Source organism: Blastomyces gilchristii (genome assembly GCF_000003855.2).
Source record: "Blastomyces gilchristii SLH14081 genomic scaffold supercont1.3, whole genome shotgun sequence".
Lineage (NCBI taxonomy): Eukaryota > Fungi > Ascomycota > Eurotiomycetes > Onygenales > Ajellomycetaceae > Blastomyces > Blastomyces gilchristii.
Window position 1 is genome coordinate 2,680,849 of NW_003101680.1, and position 8,487 is coordinate 2,689,335.

At 31.4% G+C, this 8,487-nt stretch overlaps 1 pseudogene across 1 annotated transcript; it reads left to right on the top strand.

Moving 5' to 3' along the window:
- The first annotated feature begins 1,806 nt into the window (after positions 1-1,806).
- On the top strand, positions 1,807-1,887 carry BDBG_16524 (annotated as a pseudogene). Its single transcript has one exon. The product of its transcript is annotated as a tRNA-OTHER (tRNA).
- The last annotated feature ends 6,600 nt before the right edge of the window (positions 1,888-8,487 follow it).

Sequence of the window (8,487 nt, forward strand, 5' to 3'; positions counted from 1 at the left end):
ATGAATTCTGAGAAAGTCTCTGTCATTCTTGAATGAGAAGCTTCACATACTGTGAAAGATGTATAAAGCTTTATCAGATTTGCTAACTTCTATCAGTAATTTATATAAAACTTCTCAGATATCATGAGATCACTTACAGAACTCATTAGAAAGAACTCAGTATTTCAGTAATCAGTGAATACTGAAGCTGTATTCACACAGATAAAGAAGATGTTTATCAATATCTCTCTGTTAATAATATTTGACTCTGATTGTAAAACAGTTGTTGAAGCTGACTTCTCTGACTATATTATAGAGAGAGCTATATTGTAATATAATAATAAAGATATCTTCTAATCATGCATCTTCATGTCTAAGAAACTGAGTCTCACTGAATACAACTATGAGATCTATGACAAGAAACTTCTTACAATTATACACTATCTAGAAGAACGAGACTCTGAACTCTGAAGTGTCTCTGAATTTGAGATAATGATAGATTATAAGAATCTCAAGTACTTTACAACTATCTGTAAACTCACTGAATAATAGATGTAATGATCTGAGTTCTTAAGCTACTTTTATTTTACAATACACTACTGTTCTAACAGTCAGAACTTGATGATAGATGCTCTCTCATAATAAAAGCAAGATATGTCTTTCAATGTAACAGACATCTATTGAATGAACTGAGAACACTGGCTTCTAGATTCAAAGATATTAGTTGATTAAGATGAAACAACTCATGACACTATACACACTTCTCTGATTAGAACATCTTCTCTCTGAACTATCACTGATACTGACACTGACACTGATACTGATATCTCAACTTCTTCTGAACCTACACTGAATGAATTATGATATATAACAGCTCAAACTGATGAACTTCTTCAAGCACTTACTAAAGCAGTACATCAAGAAGCACTCTGATTTCTCTCAGAACTATTTATAAGAATTAACATCTGAGAATACTCAATTAATGATAATAATACTCTGTACTCTTATACACTCAGATAATACAAGAGATGTATAATTCATGTATAATTAGTTATTCAGATTGTGAACAATTGTATTAAATAATCTCTCAAGAGTTCTACTGATCTGAGATATTAAACAGTATCAGATATTTCATTTAAAACTGCAATCATTATTCTTCTATCATCTTATAAAAGAACTGTAGACAAGATCTACTGAAATCACTCAATATTTCTAATAGAATCTGATAAGATGTAGTAATTAACTTCACTATTAATCTCTCTAAGAGTAAGAGTTGTAAGAACATTCTGATCATTGTGAACTGATTGAGTAAAGACATAATATTGAAATCTTGTAATAAGATGAATATTAAGTAAGTTACTAAAGCTTTTCTACAGAGTTTGTTCTATCAGATACATGAATTACTGAGATCTATAGTATCAGATCAGAGCTGTTAATTTATAAGCACTCTCTAAACAAAAATCTGTTAAGTTCTCAAGATTATACACTGTTTATTAACTGTCTATCACTCTGAGACTGATAATATATCAGAACAGATAATTTAGACTGTAAAGAATTATCTTTATAAGTTCTGTAACTATTTATAAGACAATTGATATAATCTTCTTCTACACACAGAGATTACTATCAATGACTGAGATATTATTTCAACAGATGTAAGCCTGTTCTTTCTTACATATAGTTATTATATAAAAGTATTGAATCTTCTAGAAATCATGTATTTCACACTGAACTCTTACAGTTTAATTCAGATTACTGATAATATAGTAATAAAGCTCTGAAATATCTGTGACTGAGTAGAGGTCTTCATGACAACTGTGAAACAAGGCCAGCGTGACCCAGTTGGTAAGACTGGTAACCAAGGCCGCACACATTAGAGGTGCATGGGTTCGAATCCCACCGCTGGCACCTGCCACTTCTTACTCATGAAAGCCCTCATGTAATAGAGGCTGAGCCTAATTAGTAAGGCTTGATGCGGGGTAGAACTCCCTACTACTGCAAGCCAAGCCACTAGTTAAGTGAGATCCTGCAAACACCCACCAGGGCCGGCATGAGATGCCAATGTCCCACTATCCTACTTTGCACCCGTCAAGGTTCTAACAATATAGAGCCAAGCCTAATGTAGTGGTTATACACTACTTAAGCGAGTCTCTAACTAGGGCCATCATCGGAGCCTAGCTCCCCCCCAAATACAGGGAATGATTTTGAAAACCACCTGACTAGCAGGCCTAGACGCGCATCTAGGCCCTAGGCAGGGCACCCTGATAGGCTAGAGCCTGCAAGCTCCCTGCAAAGCCCTAATACTGACAGGGAGGACTGCAGTCATCAAGCCTATGATTAGTCCCTAACACAGGGCGAGGCCACGACTGCTGATTGGTAGGCCTGTGGGCATCTAATGGGGCCGAGATCAGCAACCAGAAGCTTGGTGTGTACGCCACCAAGTGGGCGGTGGCAGCCACTAACTAACACCCCTGGAAATTAGTGGCTGGCCCGAGAGGATGGACGCGGTGGTCGGTTAATTATAGAGAGTTAAATGTAATTAGCTTAAGGTGCATCCTGCGGGTGGCTAGCACCCGTAGTCCATCAATTAACTCTGGAAATGAACTGGATTGAAATAGATTTCTTGATTGGAATGAAAATAATTCTTCAAAGAAAATGCCTTCTCAACTGTACAGACTATGCTCTCTGATTAAAAATCAATTTTCTTCTTTAAATGTTGAAAAAGTTGATCATGAGAAGTTATCTCTTTGAAGAGAAAAGCTTGAATCTCTTATAGACTTACAAATAAGTGAACTATTAAAAGAGAAAGAATATGAACAGTATTTAAAGAGAATTTCTATAATTAATATAAAAGACTCTATTCTGATTTATTCAGATGACTTAAAAAATGAGAACTTAAATAGATTAGATACAGACATTGCTTATACTGAAGATAATATTAATTTTATCTCAGATTTCTGAAATCTAGACTCTGAATATGAAGTCTTTGATACTGAACTATTTATAATAGTGAAAGCTTTCAAACTCATTGAAATAAAATCTTATAAAAGAGGAAATTATTTGAAAGAGATATGAATATTCTCTGATAATTAAGCTGCTTTAAAAAGACTTAGAAATAGTCAGATTTATAATAATTAAATGAATCTTGAACTGATCTTAAACTCTGTTTTGAAAATTCAAAAGAGAAGAATATCAAAGCTGATAATTCATCTACACTAAGTTTCTACTTATATGAATATTCATAATAATGAATTGACTCATTCAGCTGTAAAAAAGAGTGCAGAATTAAGCAGATCTATTCAAAAAATTATATTCTAGTCTTTTATAAAGAGAAAAATAAAAGAATCTTGTTTAGACAAGTGAAATGAAAGCTGGTAGAAATAAAAGAAGAGTATACATTATTCAAGATTTGAAATAAAATCTAAGTGAAAATCTTGTTTAATTAAATATAAAAAGAAAATATTCTCATCTATAATACAGCTGAAACTAGAACATGACTATTTCAAATCTTATATACAAAGATTTGATGATAGATTTGACTCAATAGAATGCTCATTCTGTAATATAAATGAGAATTCTGAGTATATTATAATGCACTGTGCATTATACAATAGTCTCAGAGTCAGATTGAAAGAGAAGTATGATCTAAATCAATTAAATATGAGATTCTTATTCTTAACTGAGACAGGAATTAAATACTTAATAGACTTTCTATCAGAAACTTAAGCAGCTATAAGAAAATGACTAAATTCAGAATTATCTGAATATGAAGAGGAGAAAATCAATCAGATATAGTCTGTTAAAACAGCTATACACTCTCTTTTAATAATTTGTTTTATTATAGTCTCTCTTTACTTTATCTTTTTCTTTATCTTTTTCTTTCAATTTCTTTCTATCTATCTATTTAATGTGTCTATCTTTGAGACTGTGTTCTTTTTCTCTTTTCTTTTGTCATGATATTGTCAAATGATTTCAAAGTATTAAAAAATGTTAAAACACTGTAATTTGTAAACAGTTTTTGTATTCTGAGCTGGAATTTTCTGATTTTGCATATCTGAAATTGATGAATGTATAATAGTTAACTTTACAGACATAGAAAAAACCCTGAGAACTAAAGTTCTCAGGTAGATATCATAGTCTCTGACTGCATACATCTATAATTGAAGAATAATAATAATAATAACTGTGAAACAAGATTAAGAGAATTAAATCAATGTTTACTAAGATCTCACTGAGTAATATAAGATAGAAGACTTGATATAATTGAATCTTAAGAATATACAGATTATATATTCATCTTATACACTGAATTACTGTTATATCAAGTATAAAGTGATAGAAGTTTTAGATAGTTATAACTACTATCTTAATATATAATCAGAACCCTTGTACCACTCCTCTCAACCTGGCCCATCCCTGACAGAAAAGTACAAAAAGATACCTCAGCAACTGTACTCAATACATAATCGGCAGACACGACAACTATAAAATCAGTATATCTCAAGAAGCAGGTCCACCACGAACTCGCTCGATTTTTCGAATAAGAACCCGCCGATAGATCCATCGAAAAGCCCTCAATCATATGAGCATTTTGACCCCATCGCCGACCGCATACCCCGTGTGGTGGTGGAGTTATCCAGCCAAACATGAACCAGACGTCGTTCAGAACTCCTGCGTGGGATTATCCCCCATTCTCCCCTATCACACCACAACCCCGGGCCAAATTGCCATACAAATTGTAAGGTGAAGAGACCTAGCCATATGCACCAATCTTCTCGATTTTGGAAGATCCCTGATCAGTAGTTGTGAAGATATCTGAGGAGCAACCTCCGCGAAAACCCTGTCCATCTTTGATGTTTCAAAACACCAACGCCAAGTCCCACCCTTGTACCGCCCTTCCCAATCTGGCCCATCCCCGGCAGAAATATACAAAAAGATACCTCAGTGATAATATCAAGCACATAATCAACAGCCACTTCTGAAGTGTAACCTCCACAGTCTGTCTTCAGTGTATCTAGACATCAATGCCAAGTCTCACCCTCATATCACCCCTCTCAATCTGGCCCATCTCCAACAGAAAAGTACAAAAAGATACCTCAGTAACTGTACTTGATACATAATCAGCAGACACAACAACTATAAAATCAGTATATCTCAAGATCTGACTGAGCCTTTGATCCCTGCACAGTGAGATATATTAAATCTAGTTTTAATACCTCAATATTCAATAGATTCTGCAAGAGATTGAGAACAGCAATACTAGATTTCTATTGAATTTAAGAATTAACTCTATATTGATATAATCATTGACAAAGTCTTCTATTTTAAGATATAAATAACCAGTTTCTCTACATCTCACTGACAATATTTATATTATTATATAGAAACAGACTTATATTCTCTATAATATCAAGACTCTGAAGAGGAAAAGTCTTGATAGAGAGTATATAGTAGTACATATCTTAGCAGTTTCTATCTCATTCTTCTGTAGCAGTTAATGCAAAAAAAAAGATCTTAGAAATAGTTTTTTACTTCTCTTGAAAAAGTAAGATGTTTTTCTCTGAGTTTTATATAATATTCTTACAAAGAATTAAAAACAGAGTTGTTTTCTATCATAATTTCATATTCTTTTAAGTAAGAATTACTTTTTCAGTGACTGAAGAGCTTTCATTAATACTTAATTCTTTTTTACACTCTTTATTAACTGATTTGAGTTGCACACTTGTTGTGTGAGAAGAATTGAATGATTTAGAATAAAATTGAATAGTTTTAATCAATTTCTCTGCAAAAAATTGATTTATTTTTTATCAGTTTTTCTCTCAAAAACTGTCATATTATCTGATTTATTATCAATTGATATCATACTTTTTCTCACTGTATTTCAAGAAAGAGATTGTAAAGATTTTATTGATTTATCTTAAAAATCAATTTTAGTTTATTAGATTCTCTTTAAAAATCTAACCTAGTTACTGAACTAGTGTGAAAAAAATCAGGTGTTTTATACATAAAAGTCTTTTATTCTTCTTTTGAAACAGTCTGACCAACTTTTCAATTGAAAACAGACTTAGAAATATCTCAATTGAAACAGTCTGATCAACTTTTCATTGAGTAAAAACAATGAGTTCAAAAATACACTCAGTTGATGTGAAAAAAGATGCTTTCTCAAATGCTATTCCTGAGATTGAAATTCTGAAGAGAAGAAAGAAAGAAGAAATAGAGAAATAACAAGTTCTTAAAATACAGGAACTTGAAAAAGCAAGTAAGATTCTTGAAAAGCAGTGTCTGAGTGAGATAAATGAAGAAGTTCTGTTAATTCTTCATACTCAGGCTAGACAACTACAGAAGATGATCAAGTTCAAACTTGAAATCTCAAACACAGTTTAAAAAACCTTGAAAATTCCTAGTATAATCACTGACTCTTCATCTTACTCTTCTTCTTTCTTTTTTCCTACTTCTTCTTCTTCTTTGAATCAGAAGAAAATATATGCTCAAGCAGCTGAATCTGCTGTCTCTAAATCTGCTATCTCAAAACCTGCTTAAAATCCTGAGAAAACTGAGAAGAATACTGCTCATGCCTCTATTTATAGAAAAGTGAAAAAGAAAATATAAAAAGAGAAAAACTTTCAAATCTTCAGAAATAGAAGACTTATTCTCAAAGTCTTAAATCAGGATATTCTGCAAAGAAACAAGCTAAACTCAAATCTCATTTTCAGAATCAGAAATGAAATTAATCAGCAGTTCTTTTCTCAGTTGATAACTGATATTAAAGTTCAAAAACCAGTTATAGCTTTAATTAAGTCATTATTTTTTGAAAACTTCATTATTCTGACTACAATGTCTGAATTCAGTGCTGAATTCCTTATTCAGAATGAGAATCTCTAAAAGTGAGCAGTAGAATCTTTGTTAAATACAATAATTCTATCTGAAAGAGATGAAAAGTGAGACAAATTCATTCTTTATAATATTTCAGTTGAAATTTTTGACTGTGAAGAAGGAATGCTACTTCTCAAAAATGAATTGAAAGAATACAACTCTATTCAACTGAGAAAGAAGCCTGTATAACTAAATTCAATTAAGTTCAGACAAAGCAGGAGAAATGCCTCTGTTCTAGTATATATAAAAACACTTGAACAGTCAAAGATCTCTGAAGTAAGAGTAGCAGATTTGAAAATGAGAGTTCATGAATATATAGACTCAAGAATGAATCTCAAAGCTCAAACATAGTGTTCAAACTGTCAAAGATATGAACACTTTGCAATCTCATGTTTTAGAGACTCAAAATATGTATTCTGTGCCAGAGATCACAAAACTAGTAAGCATAAATGTGAAACATGCTCAAAAAGAGATGAAATTTGTCAACATACTCTGCTTAAGTGCTCTAATTGTAAAGAAAAACATGTATCTAGCTCAAAAGAATGTATGTTTACTTCTAGAACTCAAAAGAACTGAAGAAAAGAATAAGCTCAAAGTCAATCTAGAACTGAAGAGAAAGGTCAAGTCAGTAGACTTATAACTGCAAGCTTAAAAAGAAGAAACTCTCAACTATCTAAGTCTTCAAACTTCAATTCTTCAGCTAAATATAAACAGAATTTGAATTCTCAAACTTCTGTTAAGATTAGAGAATTGAGAAATAACTCTGATAATAAACTAGATATAATGTAAGTAGTTGAGATTTCTACTTTTCAGAACAGTTATAATCTACTATCTGATAATAGTGATTAGATTCTACTCTACTCTCTTTTAGTATGAATATACAACAAAAATAACAAAAAAAGTTTAAAAACTCTTCAAAAATTACATTTATTCAAAATAATGTGAATAGAAACTCAAATTGTATTTATTCTTGTCTTCAAATTATATTTGAATAAAAAGTTGATTTTATACTGCTTCAGGAGCTGAATTTTGATGCTGAGTAAAAATATGTTATTTCTCATTCAAGCTACTACTGCTTTTTATCTCAAAAGTCTGAGATAAAGTCAAGAGTAGTGATCTATAAAAGAAAGAGATCAAGATATCAATTTAATCTAAGATTTGATATCATGTCTGACCCTGATATTCTGGTGAGTGATATTATAGATAAAGAAAATGAGTTTGATACTATACAGCTTATAAATATCTATAATGAAAAGTCATTGAAGAAAAATAACAATATCTGAATAATTGATAGAGGATTTCTGAACATAACTTCATCAAGAAACTCTATAATTACAGGAGATTTCAATGCACATTATTCCTGATAAAATTCAGAATGCAAGAGAGTAGTGAGAGCTGATAATCTGATTGAATGAATCTTTGAGCATTCAATAGATTTGGTTAATAAGTCTGATCAACAAACATTCTTTAAAAAAGACATGAAATAGAAGTCTATTATAGATCTAATCTTCATATCACAAAATCTAATGAAAAGAAGACTTGTAAACTGATTTATTAATTCAAATGAGACATCAGAATCAGATTATGAGATTATTCAATTTGATATTGAACTGAGTGAAAAACAAATGAGTGAAA